The following is a 25,983-nucleotide window of genomic DNA, read 5'->3' on the forward strand; positions in this document are numbered from 1 at the left end:
TGCGGCCATAGCTACCCTTCCCTGTTTGGTGTCATGACACAACCGCCTGCATTCAGGGGTTCTCCTTGGAGGCATGGCTGTGGGGCTGTCGTGATGGCTTCTGCACATCAAAACTTACCACTGCACCATGGTGCATTAAGACATTGGAGAGAAGGACCAAACCTAGTGGTAGAGCATCAGCTTTCCATGCAGAAGATCCCTGGTGCAATTCCCAGCATCTCTAGGTGGGGCTGGGAGAGATGCCCTGCCTAAAACCCTGGAGATTTGCTGCCAGTCTGCGTAGGGACACTGGTGGTGCTGTGGTCTAAACCACTGAGCCTCTTGGGCTTGCCAATATGAAAGTCGGTGGTTTGAATCCCCACAATGGGGTGAGCTCCCATTGCTTTGCCCCAGTTCCTGCCAACCTAGCAGTTCAAAAGCATACCAGCACAAATAGATAAAGAGGTACCACTGCAGTGGGAATGTAAACAGCATTTCCGTGCACTCTGGCTTCCGTCACGGTGCCCCATTGTGCCCAAAGCAGTTTAGTCATGCTGGCCACATGATCTGGAAAGCTGTCTGTGCACAAATGCCGGCTCCCTCAGCCTAAAAGCGAGATGAGCGCCACAACCCCATAGTCACCTTTGACTGGACTTAACCGTCCAGGGGTCCTTTACCTTTACCTTACCTACTAAACTATATGGACCAAGGGTTGGACTCTGTATAGGGCACCTTCCTATGTTCCTATGACAGCATAATATAGCACGGAGAAATGATTTACATCCATTTTCTATCTTATCTGGATGTTTCCTGGAATCATTTCCAGTATTCTGGGGTGAAAAGGGGGGAGCCAGCCGAAGTATTGTACATCATTTTAACAACTGCTGTTCTCTGGCCCTCAGGGGCCTCCCGAAGCATTAACAAAATCAGAGGTTATTCTTTGGGGAGTGGGAGTGTACATATTACGGTTCCCAAGTTTGGGCTCATCCATCACCCGTGTTATGATGTGGCATCCCTCCTCCTTCCTACAGCGTTAAGCGTTTCTCATCTCCTTGCTGGCAGATAACATATATAATCAGGTGCTCAAAGAATGGAAAGACTCTGCAATTGCATCTCCTTTGTTACATTAACAACAGCTGGGTCACCATGGAAACGGCTTGGGATCTGAAGCCGTATATACATACCTGGCCGGGGGTTCCTATGACAAATCAATATTATTTCATCAACCACAAATCCCCTTCGTGCAATGGTATTTTCCACTAGGTTGATGTCCGAAGGAGCGGCTGGGATTTGTGCGCAACTGCCCCGTGTGGTGAAGCTTTGAACTGCAGCTGGCAGCCTCCTCAGAGAAGAAGCTTCTGCCTACTCAGGCTGCTCATGGATTCTTCTGGGCAAGAAAAACCATAAAGTGTTTCGTTTCCCAGCTGAGCCATGCAAGAGCAACGAGAACTCTGCATGGTCCAGCATCCTTGGTTAGGCTGCCTTTTGGGATGGTCTCTTAGCCCATGGTCCTAGCCTCTAGTTTCTCCTATAATAGGGAAATGGGGACAAAGTTGTTGTTTTTGTTGTTGTTGTTTATTAAAGATTTTGTTGGTTTACAAAAGTGTGCAATGTCTCTCTTGTGTCCCCCCCCCCCCCCGTGTAACATTTTTACACATCATTTTCAGTTGTTGAGACATTAGGAAGAAAAGGGGGAAAGAGGCGGAGGGGGGGAGATGGGTGGGGGTGGGGTCGGGTGGCGATGTTTCTATTTAACTTACTATATGTAGGGTTTGGTGTCAGCGTTGCTTGTGCAGGTTCTTTGCTGTTCGCTTGTGTTCCTTTGGTGGTGAGAGAGGTTGGGGTTGGCCTAGGGTGTGGTTGTTTGTTTGTGATTGGCTGTGGTGGTCTTTGTTTTCATGTGTGAGTGGGGTGGGTGGGTGTTTTGGATCAGGTTAGCCATAGTGATTTGTATGCTGTTGGTGGATTTTTGTCATTGTCTTGTTGGGCTGTGTATGTGATAAAGGGGAGCCATTCCGGGGTGAAGGTGTCTTCTTCTATTTGGGGACAAAGTTGTTAAGCTTTTGGGGGGGAACATCTCAATATTGAGTAAAGGTGGCTCCATAGTTTGGTCCCAGCCCTACTTGGAAACCTTTTCCACTGAGCTATGGCCCCTTCCTCTGCTTGGCATATTGCTTCAGACCAGTGACCTTCCTTCCAGCTCCTGACATCTCAGTTCATGGCCCAACTCAAGGGTCACTCAGTTCACAGGGTCTCCTTGCCTCTTTGGGCCTTCAAGCAGCATTGCATCTCCTTATCTCTGGCAAATGTGATAGTTGTCACATTGTTCTAAGGCAGGCCCTTATGAGAAAGATATGCGAGCTGTAAGGCATTAGGGTTGTGCCAATAAAATAACCACGGATCTTTTCAGACCCTGTTCCTAAATGGTTCCATCAACTGATTAGATACAGTTTCGATAAGGTGAAGCAGAATGAATTGTTCATTTGGGGGGAGCAATGCCATCACTAATAGCATAAAGGTGCTTAAAGAGATAAAAGAAGAGCAATGGGATTAATGTAAAGATTAGCTAAATGCTAATATTTGAAGTCTGAAGTGAGAATGTCTTCTCCCTATCTAAATGCTGGGTGTTTTCCTCTGGATTATCCTTTCCATGAACCTAAGCAGAAAGAAGTCACTACTCTAAAACGTTAAAAAAATTGTCCAGTAGCACCTTAAAGGTAAAGGTAAAGGTACCCCTGCCTGTACGGGCCAGTTTTCCCAGACTCTAGGGTTGTGCGCTCATCTCACTCTATAGGCCGGGAGCCAGCGCTCTCCGCAGACACTTCCGGGTCACGTGGCCAGTGTGACAAGCTGCATCTGGCGAGCCAGCGCAGCACACGGAACGCCGTTTACCTTCCTGCTGGTAAGCGGTCCCTATTTATCTACTTGCACCCGGGGGTGCTTTCGAACTGCTAGGTTGGCAGGCGCTGGGACCGAACGACGGGAGCGCACCCCGCCGCGGGGATTCGAACCGCCGATCGGCAAGTCCTAGGCGCTGAGGTTTTACCCACAGCGCCACCCACGTCCCTAAGCACCTTAGAGACCAACTAAGTTTGCTCTGGGTATTGATCTCTAAGGTGCTACTGGACAATTTTTTAAAATTTTTTTTTATTTAGACTGTGTCAGACCAACACAGCTACCTACCTGAATCAAAAATGTAAGTGTGATTATATCCAATGCTCTCCTCAGCAAAGAGATGCCATCGGGACAAATGCTGCAACTTTCATCTTGCTGGCAAACCATATGCTAACTGGCTTGTACTGTCTAGAATACGGAGTTGAGGAACACCTTGGTTCTACTCCAAAAAGTATTGGTGGGTGGCAGAAGGAATGCATTCTACACTACCAAAACTCTGTAATGCACTGAAGAATCTATTTTGGATTCTGAAATCTTCTCCAGCAATTTTCAAAGAGGCTGATAGGACCTTGGCTTCTTGATGCATGCGCCAAGGGATGATGTTATTTTTTTGGTGCTAATTTGATTGATAAATAGCTTCCCTAGAGGTTTCTCCAAGCAATTTACAATTTAGAAATATTAGTAAAGGTAAAGGTACCCCTGACCGTTAGGTCCAGTCATGGACGACTCTGGGGTTGCGCGCTCATCTCGCTTTATAGGACAAGGGAGCTGGCGTTTGTCCACAGACAGTTTTTCCGGGTCATGTGGCCAGCATGACTAAGCCACTTCTGGTGAATCAGAGCAGCGCACAGAAATGCCATTTACCTTCCTGCCGGAGCGGTACCTATTTATCTACTTGCACTTTGACGTGCTTTCGAACTGCTAGGTGGGCAGGAGCAGGGACTGAGCAACGGGAGCTCACCCCGTCATGGGGATTCGAACCGCCAACCTTCTAATTGGCAAGCCCTAGGCTTAGACCACAGCGCCACCCGCGTCCCTCTTAGAAACATTAGGGAAGTTTTTAATGTTTGGTGTTTTATCGTGTTTTTAATATTCTGTTGGGAGCTGCCCAGAGTAGCTTAGGCTACCCAGTCAGATGGGCGGCATGCAAATAATAAAATTGTTGTTGTTGTAGAACAGTATCCCTGATATTTATTAGAAGAAGAAGAAGAGTTTGGATTTGATATCCCGCCTTTCACTCCCTTTAAGGAGTCTCAAAGCAGCTAACATTCTCCTTTCCCTTCTTCCCCCACAACAAACACTCTGTGAGGTGAGTGGGGCTGAGAGACTTCAAGGAAGTGTGACTGGCCCAAGGTCAGTCAGCAGCTGCATGTGGAGGACCGGAGACGCGAACCCAGTTCCCCAGATTACTACAAGACTACCGCTCTCAACCACTACACCACACTGGCTCTCAATGCAATTAATGCAATGTTTATTCATCCCACCTTTTCCTCCAATGAGTTCAAGGCAGCATACATGCTTCTCCCCCTCCTCATTCAATCAACAAGAACCCTGTGAGATGGCTGAGGCTGAGAGGCAGTGAATGGTCCATTGACACCCAGTGAGAGAGTGATGATCTGAACCCTGGTCTCCCAGATCCTAGTTGGATACTCTAACCACTGCACCCTGCTGACTTGCTTTCAACTCACAGAGCCAATTCAAGAGAATACCATGGTCAATGGTATCCAAAGCCACTGAGAGAACAAGTAAGAATAATAGGGTTGCATTCTGCCTGTCGTTTTTTCAACAAAGGTCATCCATCAGGGCAACCGTGGGTGATTCAGTCCCATAATCAGGCCAGACCCCAGCCGGAATGGGGTAAGATCATCACTTTCATCCAAGAGTGCTTGCAAACTGTTGCACAATAACCCTGTCAATGACCTTTCCCAAAAAGGGAGTATTTGCAAGGGGATCGGATCCTGCACCCACATACGGCCTATGGACATATGAAAACCTGTGGGCTTATAAACTGATATATATAGTTTTACATTTTAGGATATTCACTTAAATAACTTTCAAATATCAATGACTTCCCTTCCTCTCTTTCCATGGTTCATTTTGCACAACATAAATACCTGCATATTTTATATAAACAAAGCCATTCAGTATCCCATTATTGCACCCATCAAAACTTATTTACACTGTTGAATTTAATGCTGCCCACATTTTCAAATATACACAATTCCCCCCCCCATATATTCAATAAACACTTTCCAATCTTCTCTAAACATATATTCTTCTTGTTCTTCTATTCTATATGCTAGGTCTGCAAGCTGCACATATTCCATCAGTTTAAGTCGCCATTCTTTTTTAGTTGGGGCTTCACTCATTTTCCATTTTGGGGCTAATGAAACAGGAGCCGCAATAGTGGCATATATAAATAACCTTTTCCAATACCTGGGAATTTTCGTCTGAGTTATCCCCAACAAAAGGACTCTGGGTTTTTGTTTTGTTTTTTGAAAAGTACTTTTAAATATAAACTGAGTTCTATCTCAGGTCAGTTCAGTTCAGTTCAGTTCAGGGACATCTCTTGTATGCTTTGGTGACTTGCCTCATATGCCCCAAGATTTCCTGAACATGACGAGGTGACAGCATCATTATCAGGAGAAACATTATCATGTGTGGTCATATACAAAGATTATTTGATCCGCTTTAACTCCCTATGTTTACCAGAGATAGTCCCCCTTTTTTAGGAGATAGAGATTTGTCCCTGACCAAATGCTACCTTTTGAGGAATGGCTTTTTCTCTCTCTCAAAAGGAGTGTTAGTCTCCATGTGTGTTCATTCGCTTCCCTCAAATTTCACTCCCCTCCCTACATCTCTAGGTAAAGGTAAAGGGACCCCTGACCATTAGGTCCAGCCATAGCCGACTCTGAGGTTGCGGCGCTCATCTCACTTTATTGGCCAAGGGAGCCGGCGTACAGCTTCCGGGTCATGTGGCCAGCATGACTAAGCCGCTTCTGGCGAACCAGAGCAGCGCACGGAAATGCCGTTTACCTTCCCGCCGGAGTGGTACCTATTTATCTACTTGCACTTGGATGTGCTTTCGAACTGCTAGGTTGGCAGGAGCAGGGACCGAGCAACGGGAGCTCACCCCGTCGCGGGGATTCGAACCGCCGACCTTCTGATTGGCAAGTCCTTGGCTCTGTGGTTTAACCCACAGTGCCACCCACGTCCCCAGAACAGCTTACAAGTCAGTAAAATAAATACATAAATGACCAGCTCAGACTTAAAGACACAATTCAAAAGGAAAATGAACTAGGAGGGAGGAGCAAGTAAGCAAACTCGGGTTCATGTTCTCAGTTGCAGGTTCTTCTAATGACCGGCTGGAGTGGAGAAATTCATTAAGAGGCTGCAACGAAAGTTGCTGGTCTCTCAGATGTGCTGATGGCATGGTCCTGCATCCATTCTGTCCTCTCATCAGTTGTAACCTGATGGAATAGCTGCTGGTCTAGTGCTGGTAGCTAGGAAGCTAGGTGGATAAAATAGCTCACCAACTGAAATATACTTGGAGTCAAGAGTGGATTTCATGCTCTTTATTCAGCTCATAGTGGTGAGGAGGAATGGAAGTTCCCCCAGAATGTCTGCTTTATATACATTATTTACACAATGGGCCCCACGTGATTGGCTAATTCCGGGATTCTCCTGTAGGCCAATCAGGTTGCGGATTCACTTCCACCTGGAGCTGGATTGGGTGGCTCCTGTGGACCAATCAGACTGCTGCATTCTGGACCCTATTGTTCTAGGACCAATCAGACTGCTACATTTGGATCCTATTCAACTCAGTGCATAACACCAACAGAGAACTGTATGATTACTTTCATGTACCCAGCAAGGATCTTGATCCTTTGCGCAAACGCCTTCCTCTAGGGATGCTAAGCTCTGATGGGATAAGGTTTTATAAGGTGTTATATGTGAACCTACATTTCATATAGGAGCAGGTGGAGCTCATCAGCTTGAGAAGGCAGCCCATCTAGGAGAAGGAAAACGTCATTAACCCCATTTAATGAGGCTGCAGCCTATTTCTGAAAGCTGAGTCCATCCCGAGCTCCTCCACCTCAATCTCCTTTTTTGAGACCCAGGCTGCTAATTCACTTTTGAAGACATTTCCTTTCCCAGTGGTGGGTGTTTCATTCCGATCAATGAGCTTGATCTAAAGCAAACAAGACTTACAATAAACCAGACAGCCTCAGGTTTTTGATATCATTAGCCTTTAACCTCCCACGGACTTCTTCAGAAGGGAGCTGCACTTTGTTACCAGATGTCAGAAAAGGAGGTGGCAAGTGAGGGGAGGGGTCTCTGCCATCAGAACTTCAACTGACAACTCAGGGCCACACAGTGTCCGTTTCCTAGTCAATGCAATTCAGGTAATGATAGAAGATTTCCAACTCTGATCGGCTGATCTCAGCAGCAGCAAGGGAACTCCTTGAAGTTAATAGGTTGGATCTGTGTTTTTCCTTATACAGTGGTACCTCGGGTTAAGTACTTAATTCGTTCCGGAGGTCCGTTCTTAACCTGAAACTGTTCTTAACCTGAAGCACCACTTTAGCTAATGGGGCCTCCCACTGCTGCCATGCCACAGGAGCACGATTTCTGTTCTCATCCTGAAGGGACATTCCGGGATCCAATCAGGATGGCTTCGGTAGTTTCGGGATGTCCCAGTAAAGCTGGTGAAACATACCTTGACAGATTAGAGAACTGGGCCAAAACAAACAAGATGAATTTTAACAGGGAGAAATGTAAAGTATTGCACTTGGGCAAAACAAATGAGAGGCACAAATACAAGATGGGTGACACCTGGCTTGAGAGCAGTACATGTGAAAAGGATCTAGGAGTCTTGGTTGACCACAAACTTGACATGAGCCAACAGTGTGACGCGGCAGCTAAAAAAGCCAATGCAATTCTGGGCTGCATCAATAGGAGTATAGCATCTAGATCAAGGGAAGTAATAGTGCCACTGTATTCTGCTCTGGTCAGACCTCACCTGGAGTCCTGTGTCCAGTTCTGGGCACCACAGTTCAAGAAGGACACTGACAAACTGGAACGTGTCCAGAGGAGGGCAACCAAAATGGTCAAAGGCCTGGAAACGATGCCTTATGAGGAACGGCTAAGGGAGCTGGGCATGTTTAGCCTGGAGAAGAGGAGGTTAAGGGGTGATATGATAGCCATGTTCAAATATATAAAAGGATGTCACATAGAGGAGGGAGAAAGGTTGTTTTCTGCTGCTCCAGAGAAGCGGACACAGAGCAATGAATCCAAACTACAAGAAAGAAGATTCCACCTAAACATTAAGAAGAACTTCTTGACAGTAAGAGCTGTTCGACAGTGGAATTTGCTGCCAAGGAGTGTGGTGGAGTCTCCTTCTTTGGAGGTCTTTAAGCAGAGGCTTGACAACCATATGTCAGGAGTGCTCTGATGGTGTTTCCTGCTTGGCAGGGGGTTGGACTCGATGGCCCTTGTGGTCTCTTCCAACTCTATGATTCTATGATTCTATGATTCTATACCCTCCAACATTTATCTAATGAAAATAGGGACGTCCTATTCTATTACTATTACTATTATTTAACTATCTATACCCTGCCCATCTGATTGGGTTGCCCCAGTCACTGAGATTCCTGCATTGCAGGGGGTTGGACTAGACTATGAGTCTATACATATAAATGAGCAAATACAAATTTTATGCAAATATGTGTCCTCTTTGCGGCAATGGATAAGTGGCTACCCTAGGTGTAGACTGTGCATTGGGCCTGAACATATGAATCCTAGGAGCTTTTTCTTAAAACACAAATTAGGCGCTTATTGAAATTATTTCTCCTGTGAAACATATTTATTTTCTCTCTCTTTCTTTGCACAGGCATATAATTATTCCTTTGTTTCTCTTAGGAGGAAGCCAGATTTCCCAGACTGAAGTGCAGCAGTCCGGCACCTTATTAAGTAAGAGACAGGCTGTAGAAGATAATTAACCACTTCTCATGGTTTTGGCAGCCACCAAAAAGAAAGGAGAGGTGGGAAAGGGTTGAGTCAGGTATTGTTTGCCACCCACATTAATTGTCCAGAACAGATGAACTGGCGTTGGATCCAAAATATTGTCCCACCAGCATCTCATATCCCTGCCATCGCAAGGGAGGGAAAGAGAAACTTGAGAAGAGGTGGGAACGCGAGAGCGGTGGGAAGAAAAACAGTCCCTTCGTTGTGCAACGGGTTGCGTCTCTCTAATGAATCCCCTTTGAAAACCACACTTGGTAATAAATGAGGACATAATATAATGCAGATGGATCAACAGGGGCATTGCAGGCCACTTGGTGTATCTGACGCATGGAGATCTGAGATGGGGCCAGAGCGCAGGTCAGGAGTCATAACAAGTAGGTAAGGCCTAGGTGCTTCCTGCAAGGTGAACAAGATGTACCAGGGAAAATGCAGTCATGGAAGTTCTCAGTGGCTGCTGACCATGATGGTCTACGCTCTGCCTGGAGGCAGTGATACTTCTGAATATAGGTTTCTGGGAATCAGAAATAGTGAGAGAGGTGTGTGAGGAGGTTCTGAAGCCAAGGAGAGTTCTGTCAGCCTGAGGAATCACAGAGGAAGGCCACAGCTTAGTGGAAGAGCATCTGCTTTTCATTCAAAAGGTCCCAGGTTCAAGCCCCGGCAGCTTCAGGTAAGACTAGGTAAGTATACCTGAAGGAGCATCTCCACCCCCATAATTCAGCCCGGACACAGAGGTCCAACTCCAAGGGTCTTCTGGCAGTGAAGCTGCGAGAAGTGAAGCTACAGGGAACCAGGCCTTCTCAGTAGTGGCGCCTGCTCTGTGGAATGCCCTCCCATCAGGTGTCAAGGAAATAAACAACTATCTGACTTTTAGAAGACATCTGAAGGCAGCTCTGTTTAGGGAAGTTTTTAATGTTTGATGTTTTATCATGTTTTCAATATTCTGTGGGGAGCCATCCAGAATTGCTGGGGAAACCCAGCCAGATGGGTGGGGTATAAATATTAACTTCTTCTTCTTCTTCTTCTTCTTCTTCTTCTTCTTCTTCTTCTTCTTCTTCTTCTTCGACTGGGAAAGACTGCTGTCTCAAACTCTAAAGAGACACTGCCGGTTGGCAGTAAGCTGGATGGTCTCATGGTCTGACTTGGTAAAGCAGCTTGTGTGTGTGTGTTTGTGTGTGTATATAACTATAATAGACTATAATTCCCATCATCCCTGACCACTGGTCCTGTTAGCTAGGGATGATGGGAGTTGTAGTCCCAAAACATCTGGAGAGCCAAGTTTGCCTATGCCTGGTGTGACCTCTCCAGATAACAGAACAACTCTTCTTTTCTGATCTCTGCGGCTGCGATCTCCTGGGTGACGTGGATGTGGTTAGGCAGTCAAATGCGCATGCATACACTGTCCATTTCCTTCCCTCCCATCACCTCTCCATGCAGCCCCGGGCGCTGGCAACCCTCACTACACCACTGGTAACCATTGACAGTCCTCTTCTCCATGAATCTGTCCAGTCCTTTTTTAAAGCCATCCTGCCTCCTGCGAGAATGAGTTCCATAGTTCAGCTTTGCACTGCATCACCCAGCCTTCAGCTTTACTGGAGGTCCTTGAATTCAAATGTTATTAGAGTGGGAGGAAAACTTGTCTCTGTCCACTTTCTCCATGCCAGGAACATGGCGATGAATTTTCATGTGGCTGGTTTTTCAAAAACGGATGGAAAACAGAACTTAAGATTGGGAAAACAAGAAACTGAAAGAAACCAAAATACTCAGATTTGCCCATCTTCTACATCTCTTCCTGTCCCACTTTGCTATCTCTTCAGTATTGTTTTGCTTCCCCAAGTGGTGCTCCTCACTTGCTCCTTTATTCCCTTGCCTACCCACCCATTGTTTCGAAAACCACATTTGCCGTTCTTCGATGGGCAGCAAGTTCGTCTGGGTTTCATTACCCACAAGCTATAGAGGGACATTTTGTCAGAACAGCGTTTGGGCCCCCTCTTTTTGGATATTAGCGGGTGGATTTGGAAGTGAGCGGGTGCAAGGGGGGGCGGGCGGGAAGAAATTCTAAATTGGAAACACATTTCAATAGAAATGAGACACTGAGCAATCCGTTTGATTTTATACAGAGCTAGGAGGAAACTTATATTAGTGGAACAGTTTCAAGGCAGGCATTAATTTCTCCGCATGGCTCTGTCGGTGCTCCTGGAGAGTAACCTGTAGTGACCTCCTAGTTTCATATTATATACATTTTTAATAGTCTCCTTCTTTTGCCCCTCAGTACCAAGTGGCAGGATGTAAACCATTTCCTTTTCTTTTTGGTAAGCTTAAATTCTGTTAAGATTAGAATGGAAGCCATTAGGGCTGTCAACTGATTTGAAGGCTGGGGGGTTTTGGTGGGTATTTTTGTGTGTGGATTAAGACTGTAATCCTATACAGACCTACCTGGGAATGAGCCCCATTGAACTCAGTGGGACTTAACTTCTGAGTAGGCATGTATAGGATTGCACTGTTAACCCTCTGCCTTTTAGCCAATTAATCAGTTGTGCTCAAATAAATGTGCATATTACAGAAAGCTTGGTCTAGCTGTCTATTTGAGACCTTGAAGTCAGTGCAGGACAGTGTACAATTTAATTGAAAAACACAACTCAGTACAAAGGCAAGGACATGTGAATTCGCTGGTTTCAATAAGCACCTATAACAGTACAGTTCTGTACATGTCTCCTCTGAAGTAAGCCCAATTGAGCTCAGTGGGACTTTCTCCCAAGTAAATACATACAAGACCACAGCCTACGTCTGAGACCATAGATGGCCCTTTGCTATACAGGGTGGGGGTCAGGAGGACAAATGACTACACATGCCATCCCATCCCATCTCAAATAAAATGGGTGGGGGGAAAATGGGATGAATTCATCTTATTACTAGTTAAGTAAAGGTAAAGGGACCGCTGACCATTAGGTTCAGTCGTGACTGACTCTGGGGTTGCGGCGCTCATCTTGCTTTACTGGCCAAGGGAGCCAGCATACAGCTTCCGGGTCATGTGGCCAGCATGACTAAGCCGCTTCTGGCGAACCAGAGCAGCGCACGGAAATGCCGTTTACCTTCCCGCCACTATTTATCTACTTGCACCAGCATGCTTTCGAACTGCTAGGTTGGCAGGAACTAAGAAAAACAACGGGAGCTCACCCTGTCGTGGGGATTTGAACCGGCAACCTTCTGATCGACAAGCCCTAGGCTCTGTGGTTTAAACCACAGCGTCACTTATTACATTTGCATAGCCAATGGTGCACACAAATAAGAGAATACCCAAACATAAAACGTATAATAATTAATGAAAACAAAAAAGACAATCTCTCCCCAAAAACACACACAAAATCCCACTTTCCTCGCAACGGAAGCAGCACAAACACTTTATAACCCAGGTTAAACTACGCTGCGTCACAACACCCTGAGGTGAGTTGAAGAAACAATTCAAAATTACTCCCTGCAATAAACTGCTTTATGCAGCTGTATGAATTGCATAAAGTTAGATGAGAATATGCCACAGAAGGAGAAATAGAGGTGGGGGTTGGAAGGGGGAGAAACACGGAGATATATGTTCCTTTCGTTTCCCTTCTTTTCTTTGCTGTGGCCTCTGGGGATCTTTGGTAATATAGACTTTGAAAGTATACTTGGATGCAGACATGGCTGCTTATGTGAAACCCCCGCAGGCCATGCTTAGTGCAGCGCCTGCCAAAAGTGGGAGTGTGATGAAGCATTACTGCTTGACACGCCTAAAAGAAGCACCGTATTATGACACCATTAAAATGCCATTACAGGCCAGCTGCCTCGTGCGGGACAGTGCCAAGAAAGGCAGACAGGGTCTCAATGAATTAGTATTCCTTGGAAGACTACTCCCAGACTCCTTTTCTAGCCGCTTTTAACAATAATAAAATTAGAACCAATACACAATTGATTTTAGCATTGTGTGTTAGAGAAAGAGAGACATTTGCACACATGTACAAATCACACAAAGGATGCAAGTGGTTCACAAAGGCTCATTCTAGTTTACCTGTTCATTGAATATTCATCCTGATTCGTTTGCAGGGAGATTAGGTGGGGGTGTGTTTAAAGCATTACCATAGGCTTTCCCAATGCATCCCCCCCCCCCCCGGTCACTTATTGCAAAAAGTCTAATTGCTTGGGGAAGCAGGGTCGTTGTGCAAGACCTCCCGATCAACTCCGATTCCGAGACCTCAGTTTGCTGGTACGTGATTGAATCCTACCTGAAATCTCAATGGGATTTCCCCCAGACCTTATGTGCCCCATTGGCTGGATTTAATTGTGATTCCAGGAATTAGCTTAAGCCTTTGTCCCACCCCAGTTCTGGTGAAATTTCAGTCAGAAAGGGGAAACAGAAATTACGAAGCAAAACTCTGGGGATGTATGCATAGGGGTGCCTGATTTTGGCTCTTCTCGACAGGCAAACATCTATAACCAGCAACCAGTGTCCTCTTGCAAAACTATCAGGATAAAAGCTGTGCAATTTAATGGAGCAAATAATAATAATAATAATAATAATAATAATAATAATAATAATTTATTTATACCCTGCCCATCTGGCTGGGTTTCCCCAACCATTCTGGGTGGTTTTAAGATTAAAATACAATAGTCCTTCAGATATTAAAAGCTTCCCTAAACAGGGCTGCCTTCAGATGTCTCCTAAAAGTCTGGTACAGTGGTGCCTCGCAAGACGAAAAGAATCCGTTCCGCGGGTCTTTTCGTCTTGCGGTTTTTTCGTCTTGCGAAGCAAGCCCATTGACGGAGTAGCGCTATTAGCGCTATTGGTGATTTAAGGGCTAAAAACGGCTTTTTAAGGGGTGGGGGATTAGCGGTTTTGCTGCTAAAATGCTTTTAGCAGCTTAGCGATTCAAAATAAGGGGTTTTGAAGCAAAAAAAAAATTTCAATTTTTTTCGTCATTTTTCGTCTTGCAAAGCAAGCCCATAGGGAAATTCGTCCTGTGAAGCGCCTCTGCAAACAGAAAACCCTTTCGTCTTGTAGGTTTTCCGTCTTGCGAGGCATTCGTCTTGCAGGGCACCACTGTATAGTCATACCTTGGGTTACAGATGCTTTGGGTTGCACGATTTTGGGTTGTGCACTGCGCTGAACCCAGAAGTACTAGAACTGGTCACTTCCGGGTTTTGGTGCTTGTGCATGCACAGAAATGCTAAATCACGCTTTGCATATGCGCAGAAGCGCCAAATCGCAACCCGTGTGTGCGCAAATGCGGCGCTGTTGGTTGCGAATGTGCTTCCTGCATGGATCACGTTAGCAACCCAAGCATCCACTGTAGTTGTTTTTTTCCTTTGACACCTGGTGGGAGAGTGTTCCACAGGGCGGGCACCACTACCAAGAAGGCCCTCTGCCCCTGTGAAAGGGCGGCTGGGACAGGAGGGCACACCACCCTCAGCCATGGATTCTCCCTCTCCTTTTAGCCATTTTATCTGGCTCTTTGACATCCTCACAATATCAAAAGGGCACTGTCCATTTCTCGCATCCCTTGCTCGTCTGTGATGCTTGATGGAGCCTAGAGTGCCTTCATTTTTCACTTGCATGCCTGCCCCACCCAGACTGACACTGCTCTCACTCCCCATTGCACCTTTCAGTAAGAAATGTCAACAGGCTCGGCTCCACATGAGAGGTGATCAACCTTCAGCGCTTAGCCTAATTTCAAAATCCCTCTGCAAGGGATCACCCACTGCACCCCCCTTCCTCCGCCCCTGCAAGTTCACCCACTAATCTTCATGGCAGAGCAGATTTGAACCCTGGTCTTCCAGGTCTTAGTCCCACACTCTAACCACTACACCACACTGGCTCTCCAGCATCCTGGTCTCACTGTGGGCAACAAAATTCCAGCAAGCAAGCCCTGAGCAAAACAGCAATCGTACCCTAAACCAGAGTGGAAAGAAACCAGAATAGTAAGAGAGCAAGATCTACACACTTGCTCCTATTGCCCTCCCCTCGTGTGTTGGCTGAACCCCTAGTTATAATGTCTCAAGAGGGCTTAGGATGAACATAGACCAATCTGTTGGGATACTGCCAGGGAGACAAAGTCCACCATGACTCCACGTCGTCTCTGGACGTCCATTGATCTCCCGTAGACACGCAGTATCATCAATTAGCGACACGAGCTCCAGAAATAGCTTGCCACATTCCAGAGCCGTGCACACTCTATCAGCAGATAAAGCACACAGCAAAAGATGCACTTAGGAGAGCATTATTTACAAGTTTATTTCTGCGTTGATCAGGACAAAGAAAAACATGACTGCCTGCTTCAGTGTTCCGGCAGAGAGAGAGAGAGAGAAACGAAAGCAAAAAGACACAACATAAACATCCTGTGAAACAGGAAATACGCAGGCTGTGACACAAACATCCTGCACCCTTTTAAGGTGGAACGGAAATATCCTAACACAACCTGTGTCCAGCAAAAGTACTAATCTGGCCCACAATGGCATATCGGCCATAACTGGGTAAATACTTGGGGCTACAGTATCAGAAGCAACTTCAGCAGTAATTGTTATACACCTTGAACTAATGTGCCCATTGATGGTCCTGTGCTAGCAACTGGGATGGTAAGCAGCACCGATAATTAGGCTTCAAGGGACCAGCACCCTCACATCTGCTGTGCTAATATGGAATATGACTGACTTGGCATCCTTCCAGTTGCTAACTAGAGTCAAGGTCATTTCATGTGGTTTCAGCTGCACTGTAGCAAGCGCCCTTCATCACCTGCCTGGGAGGAAGGGCCCTTTGATTGGCACCTCATGGATCACCATAACTCAACCCCTTAATTCATAAAAATGCTTCTCCTCAATTGCAGCCCATTAAGCCCTACTAGGAAATAATTGAGCCTCCTTTCTGTTTCTGTCTGGAATGAATTTGCTTTGATCAGTAAACCCAGCTCTGTGGCGTACCTGATTTAAGCTTTTTTCACGGATATGAGGGATGGATAATGTGAGCTTCCTTGTTGCTGTCAGGAACATTTTCCAGCCAGTGAGTTGTGTCTGCAAGTTGTTACCCGCTGGTTATAGCTCTTGATTTGCTGCGGAGAGGAACAGGGGTTTGGCAGGGCGCCCTACAAGGAAAGAAGAAGCTGCCATTTGGAGAGTCTACGTGCTGCCTTTAGATCTATGTGCTATGTGCTACCTTTCTCCTGAGGAACTGGGGTGGAATTTTGTCCCCCAACAACCCTGTAAGGTAGGATAGGGCTCAGTCAGACATTACTCATCCTCCAACTGAATGCTTATGTACACATAACTGGATAGCTCAGTCGGTAGAGCACAAGACTCTTAATCTCAGGTCTGTGGGTTCAAGCTCCACGTTGGACACTGCGGGGGGTGGGGTGGACTAGATTAGATTAGCCTTGGGGGTTACTTCCAACTCTACAATTCTATGATTTTATGAGTTTTATTTTAGATTCAGTGGAGACCGAGGACTTTGCCTCCCTCTATTTAGTCCTGAAATAAGCTACTAGGAATCTTATTCAGGCACTTCTCAGGCTTCAGTAGGAATTGCACGCGGTTCCACAGCATATCTTCCCAAACATAACGCCAAGAAACTTATTAAGGAGTCATTTAAAGAAATAAAAAGAAAGCTGAATTTCTCAGGAGCCTGCACTGATCACTCCATTCTAGACTTCTTGAATTCCATTTTTAAAATAGTTATATATATATATATATATATATATATATATATATATAATCAAATTTATACATTTCATTAGTTTTACAATCAATTTAACATTTCCAAATTTTGACTTCCTTCCCCCTCTTTCTACAGTTCCGTAAATTAATTTTTAATATCTTCTTCATATCCAAGTTCATTTAACTTGCTCATTTATTTATCCACTGTAAATATATACTCTTATAAAACTGCAGGTTATTACATTAATCCTGCTAATGTTTTTATCTGTTTAGAACCTGCCTGTAAATACTCAATAAACCATTTCCAGCTTGTTATCTTGATTTCTTATTCTTCCAGTAAGTTTCACCATTTCTGCATTCCTTAAGCTTTTGTATCCAATCTTCTTTTTCTGGGACTCCTGCTTCTTTCCACTTTTGGGCAAGTAACGTTCTTGCTGCTGTAGTAGCATACATAAGTAAACTTCTATACAATTTAGGTAGTTCTGTTCTACTACAGTACTGGGACGCGGGTGGCGCTGTGGGTTAAACCACAGAGCCTAGGAGGTCGGCAGTTCGAATCCCCATGACGGGGTGAGCTCCCGTTGCTCAGTCCCTGCTCCTGCCAACTTAGCAGTTCGAAAGCACGTCAAAGATAGGTACCACTCTGGCGGGAAGGTAAACGGCATTTCCGTGCGCTGCTCTGGTTCGCCAGAAGTGGCTTAGTCATGCTGGCCACATGACCCGGAAGCTGTACACCGGCTCCCTTGGCCAATAAAGAAAGATGAGCGCCACAACCCTAGAGTTGGCCACGACTGGACATAATGGTCAGGGGTCCCTTTACCTTTACCTTATTACAGAACTACCTAGACTTAGACAGATCACCAGGTGTGATGTTTTGCTCAGTGATGATTTGGAGAAATCATGGCTCTACATCATGGCTGCAAATGCACAGCATTTTATCCTAGAATCAGTGGAGACCCAGCACTTGGTATTTTTCTACATAGTCCACACCCAGTCTTGATATATTTCATAATAAAGGTAATGGTGAAGGCAAAGGACCCCTGGACAGATAAGCCCAGTGAAAGGCGACTATGGGGTGCAGTGCTCATCTTGCTTTCAGGGCGAGGGAACCAGCATTTGTCTACAGACAGTTTTCTGGGTCTTGTGGCCAACATGACTAAACCGCTTCTGGCGCAACAGGACACTGCAACAGAAGCCTTTGAAAAGTGCTTCTTGAGAAGCTGGTTTCATTCTGAAAGCAAAAGCTCATTGCACATTGAAAACAAATGTAGGAGGACCAAATAAATTGGGGGGGGGGAGGTGTATGCACACTTGCCCAATGACTTGTAGGTGGGTGTATACTAAGATCACAATCACTGCGTCTTTTTTCATTCACCCAGGGCATGCGCAAAGAAGAAATTTTTTTGGTTAACCCAGTTTCAATCTCCAGCCTTTATTGGCATAAAGTGGTACCTTGGGTTAAGAATTTAATTTGTTCTGGAGGTCCGTTCTTAACCTGAAACTGTTCTTAACCTGAGGTACCACTTTAGCTAATGGGGCCTCCTGCTGCCGCCACGCCACCATCGCATGATTTCTGTTCTCATCCTGAAGCAAAGTTCTTAACCTGAGGTACTATTTCTGGGTTAGCGGAGTCTGTAACCTGAAGCGTCTGTAACCTGAAGCGTCTGTAACCCAAGGTACCACTGTATAGACAAAGTTCTGAAAGGTGCAGTGCAATAAAATCGCTCAGCAAAATCTGCATCTAGAAATCAAAATACTGTTGCATAACATTCACAGATCCTCACTGCGTCTTGAAGAAACCTGGTTACCATCTTCATCTTGTCTCCATCCTGGGTAAGCATTAGGAAGGCTAGCTTATATCCATGGATAAACTAACCAAAGGAAGGGTTTCCAAACAATTAACGACACTCACCTTTGTGTATTGGCAGGATCTGGAATCAATCTAGATTGAAAGAAGCATGTTGAAATTGAACATGAATGATTCCTGGTAGTGAGAGAAAAAACTACTTGTTTTGGTTCTACAAGTGGGTTAAGGTGTAAGCAGTCTGAGTGATTTGCTCAGATCTAGCCTGTGGCCTTTAAAGCTGGATAGAGATTGGAACGAGGGTTTTCTATATCGGAGCCTGACATTTGAATCACTGCACTGCATTGGCAGGATCTGCCAGAACCAAATTGCAAATTGTTGCAACAGCAACCCACCTGGTGGGAAGCAAGCATCGTGACTTCACCTCCATCTCTCAGCTGTTTCTGGTGGCCAGCAAAGAGAAGGATGGGGTGGGAGAGAGAAATAAGGAAATAGTTGCCAGGTTATCTTGCACTCTGCCAGTGTGAACCCAAGAGCCCTGTCCCTCTATTCCTCCACCTCAGGGACTCCCTTAAGATAGAATCATAGAATTGTAGAGTTGAAAGGGACCTTGAGAATCATCCAGACCAACCCCCTGCAATGCAGGATGATGCAGCTGTCCCAGACAGGGATCGAACCTGCAACCTTGGCACCACGCTCTAACCAACTGAGCTACCTTGCTGCTCTTCAACCACCCTTTAACATAAACCAGGAGAAAAGCAATGACAAAACTAGACAGCATCCTAAAAAGCAGAGACATCACCTTGCCAACAAAGGTCCGTATAGTTAAAGCTATGGTTTTCCCAGTAGTGATGTATGGAAGTGAGAGCTGGACCATAAAGAAGGCTGATCGCCAAAGAATGGATGCTTTTGAATTATGGTGCTCTTGAGAGTCCCATGGACTGCAAGAAGATCAAACCTATCCATTCTTAAGGAAATCAGCCCTGAGTGCTCACTAGAAGGACAGATCGTGAAGCTGAGGCTCCAATACTTTGGCCACCTCATGAGAAGAGAAGACTCCCTGGAAAAGACCCTGATGTTGGGAAAGATGGAGGGCACAAGGAGAAGGGGACGACAGAGGACGAGATGGTTGGACAGTGTTCTCGAAGCTACGAACATGAGTTTGACCAAACTGCAGGAGGCAGTGGAAGACAGGAGTGCCTGGCGTGCTCTGGTCCATGGGGTCACAAAGAGTCGGACACGACTAAACGACTAAACAACAACAATCCGCATTTGTGACAGTGGGCTTATTTATCTACATTTATTTGTTGCCCTGCACTTTCCAGGCACATGCCTGCACTTAAAAGTTCAGTGTTTGGGGCTTCTTTGCCCTAGAGCTTTCCCCTTGTAAACCTGCTCTTTAGTGCTCAGTTGGAGCAAACGTCAATTCAGGTCTTCCTTGGATTGCTGTTTGCTCCAGTTGAGCTTTAAAGCATAGACCTGGAAAGAGCAGAAGAAAATTAAGTGTGGATAAGCCCAAAGGCTGGCTAAAGCCAGCATCTTTTTGTTGCTTTGCTACATCTCAGCCAGATGCGAATGCAAGTGAAGTTGTCCAGACATCCCGATTTTCATGGAAACAGCATGGAGTTTGAATAAACACTGAGCATTTACCCCAGGATGTGATCCGAATTTGACATTCAATACAATAACAAAACATTTTGTTAGAGCGTAATTCCCCCACCCCAAACCTTAAAGGCATTGTTCCTTATCCAGGATTATAACATCAAGTTGTGCAGTCCACCTTCCAAGACGTGAAGTTTATATTTTTTATTTATTTACAGTATTCTCATCCTGCTTTTCAACTGTATGGTCCCCAAGGCAGCATGCAACTCATCAAATCACTGGCTGCAGGGACCATGTCTCAGGTTTTTTTAAAGAGATGTAATCATCTTGGTCCACAGAAAACTTTGGGGGGAGAGGAGCTCGAATATCTGCAGCTGAGCAATACCCTTATTAGAACCAACAAAAAGGTCACAAAATTGTGGCAAGCTTTACAGTTCACCAAATTTCTAATCAGGTGGCAGAGAGGGATTCAGGGGGAAATGGCAGAAATTACCCTGGATGTTGTAGCTATAAGGTCAGCTTGCGTGTTAAGACCCCAAGACCTCCCTCAATAAATAAAGACACAATTGACACGGAATTTAGTTTAAGGTGATTGGCATAATTTTGGCCACAACTTTATTGATTACAGATCGTGAGTGGTTTGCTTAGGCATTGGTTTCCGACTAGCTGCACCTGACTTCAGCAGGGCAGCACTGACGCCTGGACTCTGTTAGACGTCAGGAAGGGAAAACATCTTGGGGGAGCACTGGACCAGGCTCAGACTCAAGTTCACCCCAGATGCTCCCAGGGGCTCTGGCGTGGCCCTAAGCCCTGGAAGGGGATCGGACAAAAGCAAGGCGAGCCCCTGTGAAATATACTCGGAGTCGAGAATGGATTTCATGCTCTTTATTCAGCTCATAGTAGTGAGGAGGAATGGAAGTTCCCCCAGAATGTCTGCTTTGTATACATTATTTACACAATGGGCCCCACGTGATTGGCTAATTCCGGTATTCACCTGTAGGCCAATCAGATTGCGGATTCACTTCCACCTGGAGCTGGATTGGGTGGCTCCTGTGGACCAATCAGACTGCTGCATTCTGAATCCTATTGTTCTAGGACCAATCAGACTGCTGCATTCTGAATCCTATTGTTCTAGGACCAATCAGACTGCTGCCTGTTGGATCCTATTCAACTCAGTACATAACACCCTGGATTCCTTTAACGGAATACCCTTTCGCGCATGGGAGGGGCAGGTGTAACAACCTACCCCCACCACACCTTGAACCAATGCCTAACCGCCAAACCTTACAAAGTTGTGACGATTTGCTATGCGGCAGATGAAACCCAAGTGGCAACAGCCAATCAGCCAAATGGGAAAATTCCTACCACAGGCCCCTGCCCCCAAAACAGATGACCCACGATGGCATAGCAAGGTCATAATGAACCCTAATATAGGGAAAGGGTGGGCAGGTGATCCGGTGCATGAGGCGAAAAAGAGGAAGCTCAGCGCAACGTGCAGTGGCATATAAAAGTCCCTCAGTTAATGCATGAATCGATTCCGTTGGCCAGATTTACCCCCAGCAACCAAGGTACCACCAATCGGGTTGTTGTGGCTATCCAATCGCTCCCACCCACAACAGCAGTGAGGTTGGTCTTGATAATCCCACCGCAACGCGTGCTCTTTGGGCGGAGGACACAATTTGTAGACTCGACCCCATGATTACAAATGGATAAGTCTCTGTGGAAGGCATCAGGTTCACACACCTAGAGTTTTGGGATGACTCCAGGGGTTTAAAAAGAGAGCCTTTCTAGAACGAGGAAATCCCCACTAAAGAACTGTGGCAAGAGAAATTGATGGATTACACAGAACTGGCAAAATTGACACACAAACTACATGACAAAGAACGTTTCACAAGGTACTTAAAGAAACAACAAAATGAACTGGACTCCTTGGCAGGTTTTGAATAAACATACACAAACTTTTCATTGATATATATATAGATAACTTAAGGATCTTTACAATTTTATAACATGCAGAGATTAACATGCGCTGAGAAAACAGAGAGAGGACCTGAGGGAAGTCTGGGGGGTGGGGGTGGGAGGAAAGGGTTTTTTTTATTTCTGGAGGGGGAGGGGGGAAATGGAGGGGAAATGAGGATGATGTATTTTTGACTGATTGTTATTTTGAAACTCCTAATAAAAAATATTTAAATAAAAAAAATCATCAAAAAAGGAAAAAAGGGGAGTCTTTCTAATGCCCACATGAAGATGTTGGGGATCAAGTTGGATGCCTTCTGCAACCAAGGCAGATGTTGCACTGCCCTTCCCCATGAAATTATTAAACATTGATACAAGTTCCAAGTCTACCACTTAATTTTTTCTCCTGCCTCTATGTTACAAGCTTCAGAGTTTGCGAAGGCTCTTGTATCTTTAAAAACGGGTACTGCAACATTTCAAAAAGTTACCAGAGCCCTCTCTGGGGCCAGGGCTGGCAACCTCCCGCTCCATTGTCTCTAGCGCCAAAGCCTTGACCACACCACAGCCAGTCAAATTAGATTGTATTAAAATTCCGAGACCTTTAAAGCCTATGGAACATTTTCATTTTTCCTCCCCCTTTTCTCACTTTACAGTCTGGGCTGACTTTATCCCTCGGTGGATTTGATTCTCGGAATATTGCTCCAGTGGTAAAACAGCACTCGATTTTCCCCTCACGGTGTAAATGTGTGTAGAGGATCTCCCTCCCTCTGCACATGTCACTGTATCTTTTGAAGTCCTTCTGCAATATACATCTTTGTCGGTTAGAAACCAGTAGTACTCCTTGGAGTCTAAGAATACTGTTGCGCAGGCAACACACATAAAATGGGATGTAGGATTATCCCTGTTATAACATGGCTAGCGGACCTGAAGTTACCAAGATCATGTTCCCCAGGGGGCAGGAATTTCCAAGCAAATGACTCCAAACCTCACTCCTTTTCAATAAAGCTTTATAGCAGGCCTAGCTTTTGCTGCAGGGACGCGGGTGGCACTGTGGGTTAAACCGCAGAGCCTAGGGCTTGCCGAACAGAAGGTCGGCGGTTTGAATCCGTGCGACGGGGTGAGCTCCCATTGCTCGGTCCCAGCTCCCGCCCACCTAGCAGTTCGAAAGCACATCAAAGTGCAAGTAGATAAAGAGGTACCTATTCAGTGGGAAGGTAAATGGCATTTCCGTGCGCTGCTCTGGTTTGCCAGAAGCGGCTTAGTCATGCTGGCCACATGACCCAGAAGCTGTATGCCAGCTCCCTCAGCCAATAAAGCGAGATGAGCACCGCAACCCCAGAGTCAGCCACGACTGGACCTAATGGTCAGGGTCCCTTTACCTTTACCTAGTTTTTGCTGCAGTTTTCCTCTGCCCTCAAGCATCTTTTCCAACCCCCTAGGCATGTTCAGCTTGATATCTGGAGAAGCCCACAGGTATTCAAGCTGTACAGTGTGCACCTAGACCAGAAGTCCCCCAAATCTTTCGGGCCATGGGGCGCAATGGGAAATTGAATAAATATTGGCTTCTTTAAAAGCTGCTTCCTAATAGTCACGAGTTCCATGCCTGACATGTAAAGGATTGCACAAACCAATTATTATTTTATGTCATTTTTGGATAGAAGGCTTCTTACAGTTCAGGGTTTGTGCAACTCACGTGCGCACGAAAGTGAAATTTATATCTCCAGTTCAGCTGGCCCAGCGCCTAAAGTGACAACAGAAAGTAATCCAAGTGCAACTTTAAAGGCATGGAAAAAAATGCAACACACTCTGCTAAAAGGGATGACAGCATGAAAAGGGGAAAGAAGGTTCTTCTGCCAGAAGGCCCTCAGAGCTGGACCTCAGTGTCCGGGCTGAATGATGGGGGTGGAGACGCTCCTTCAGGTATACTGGCCCGAGGCCGTTTAGGATTTTAAATTAAAATTACCATTTTTAAATTTAAATTTTTGCGAATTACCACTGTTAAGTACACAATTATTACTCTCTTTTGCATTTCATTTCCCTCTGACCTCACGGCTTGCAATTTCAGCCAACCAACCATGCCTTGTGTATGTGCGTAAATGTGTGCCTGCAACTCAGGACGATGTCTTCATGAATCTGACGAAGTGGGACTTTATCGCATGAAAGTTCCTTATGCTATAATAAATTTGCTAATCAGTCTTTAAGGTGCCACAAGACTCTTTTGTTGCTTTTAAGGGGATGGGAGCTGGAAAGCTGTGTTTGGACTCTGGGGTGGCCCTAGTTTAGCTTTTGAAGTTCCCTTGGTCTCCATGAAGTTTGTTTACCCTCTGCTTTCCTCTCTTCTCCTTTATTTAAGAAGACACCACATAGCAATAACAAACAGTAATTACATTCAGGTATCATTAACAGCCTGCTTTGAATCCACAAACACAAAGGAGTCTCTCTCTCTCCCCCTCTCTCTCTCTGTTGCTCTAAAGACTGGAAACTCCATCCTTAAGTCATTTGTTTAAGGACTCTGACAAATATAGTGTGCCTGAAGACCCCCCCCCCCTGCACCCATCCTGCCCACAAACAACTGCATTAAACACACACACAGAGAGAGAGCAGTAAAGGATACAGTTTGAACTTTAACTCTCTTTCCTGGCTTGTGTTGCTTTTCAAAGCAAATCGCTCCTCCTCCTTTGCTTAAGTTAATACGATGCCTTGAGAGCTTGCTAAGAAGGAGATAATAGAGCATCTTCTAGACAAACATACTCTTAAATCCCCATCTTTAAGGTCTACAAGGATCTGGTCTCCCAGGTGTTAGCAGTTCAAAGCGCAGGCTTAGGTGAGTTTATGTTGACCAAAGAAGTTCGATTTGCATCGACACAATGTTGAGAGTGGGTGTTGTTGTTTTTTGTATTTTGGCATGGCAGGAAGCAGAGAGCTCACATCAAAGGATGCTGAAAGGTGCCCTGGAAGTTCACAAACTAAAAGAGGCCTCTGGTCAGCTATCTGGGCGAGAGATCTCCTGGGAAAGGGCTTTCTCACAACACTTCCAGGCACTCCTAATCCTTCTGGGATCAGAAACATGCATTGGGCATGTTATTTCAATTCCCCTGGTTTTGGTCAAACTCAGGGTGCAATTACATGGCTGTCTTAATCCAAGATGATGTTTTAAAACTGAATGGGGAGATCCAGATGGATTTCCAGTTCAGAGGCGGCAAGGTGGTTTTGTGAACTTCTTATTTTTTAGTTTGTGGCGGATTGGCTACTAAATGTTTGTCAGATACAAGGCAGCTGGACTAGATTAATATTAGGAAGGGGCCTTCAATGCATTGCTTGGAGCACCTGCTAATATATATATTTTGTTTAGCCAGAGTCCCAGAAATATAATTTTATTATTTATATTTGTTTTAATTGGCTGGTTTTACTCGTATCGATAATTTCTATGTAAATTTGTTTTTACTGTTTGGTTTTAACTGCATTTGGACAAACATTTTATATTGGTTTTGTAAACCGCTTAAAGGTGTGGGTTTTTTTTTTGTCAATTAAGGTATTCAGATCTTACCAGAGAAATAGAATGGATGGGTGTTTGGCTTGTTCGAGCAGGACTTCTCTTGTATTCTTAAAAAGCAGTAAAAGTACCCATGTCTAAGAAGACGTTACCTAGAATCATAGAATCATAGAATCACAGAGTTGGAAGAGACCACAAGGGCCATCGAGTCCAACCCCCTGCCAAGCAGGAAACACCATCAGAGCACTCCTGACATATGGTTGTCAAGCCTCTGCTTAAAGACCTCCAAAGAAGGAGACTCCACCACACTCCTTGGCAGCAAATTCCACTGTCAAACAGCTCTTACTGTCAGGAAGTTCTTCCTAATGTTTAGGTGGAATCTTCTTTCTTGTAGTTTGGATCCATTGCTCCGTGTCCGCTTCTCTGGAGCAGCAGAAAACAACCTTTCTCCCTCCTCTATGTGACATCCTTTTATATATTTGAACATGGCTATCATATCACCCCTTAACCTCCTCTTCTCCAGGCTAAACATGCCCAGCTCCCTTAGCCGTTCCTC

This window comes from Podarcis tiliguerta (genome assembly GCF_965153285.1).
Source record: "Podarcis tiliguerta genome assembly, chromosome: 7".
NCBI lineage: Eukaryota > Metazoa > Chordata > Lepidosauria > Squamata > Lacertidae > Podarcis > Podarcis tiliguerta.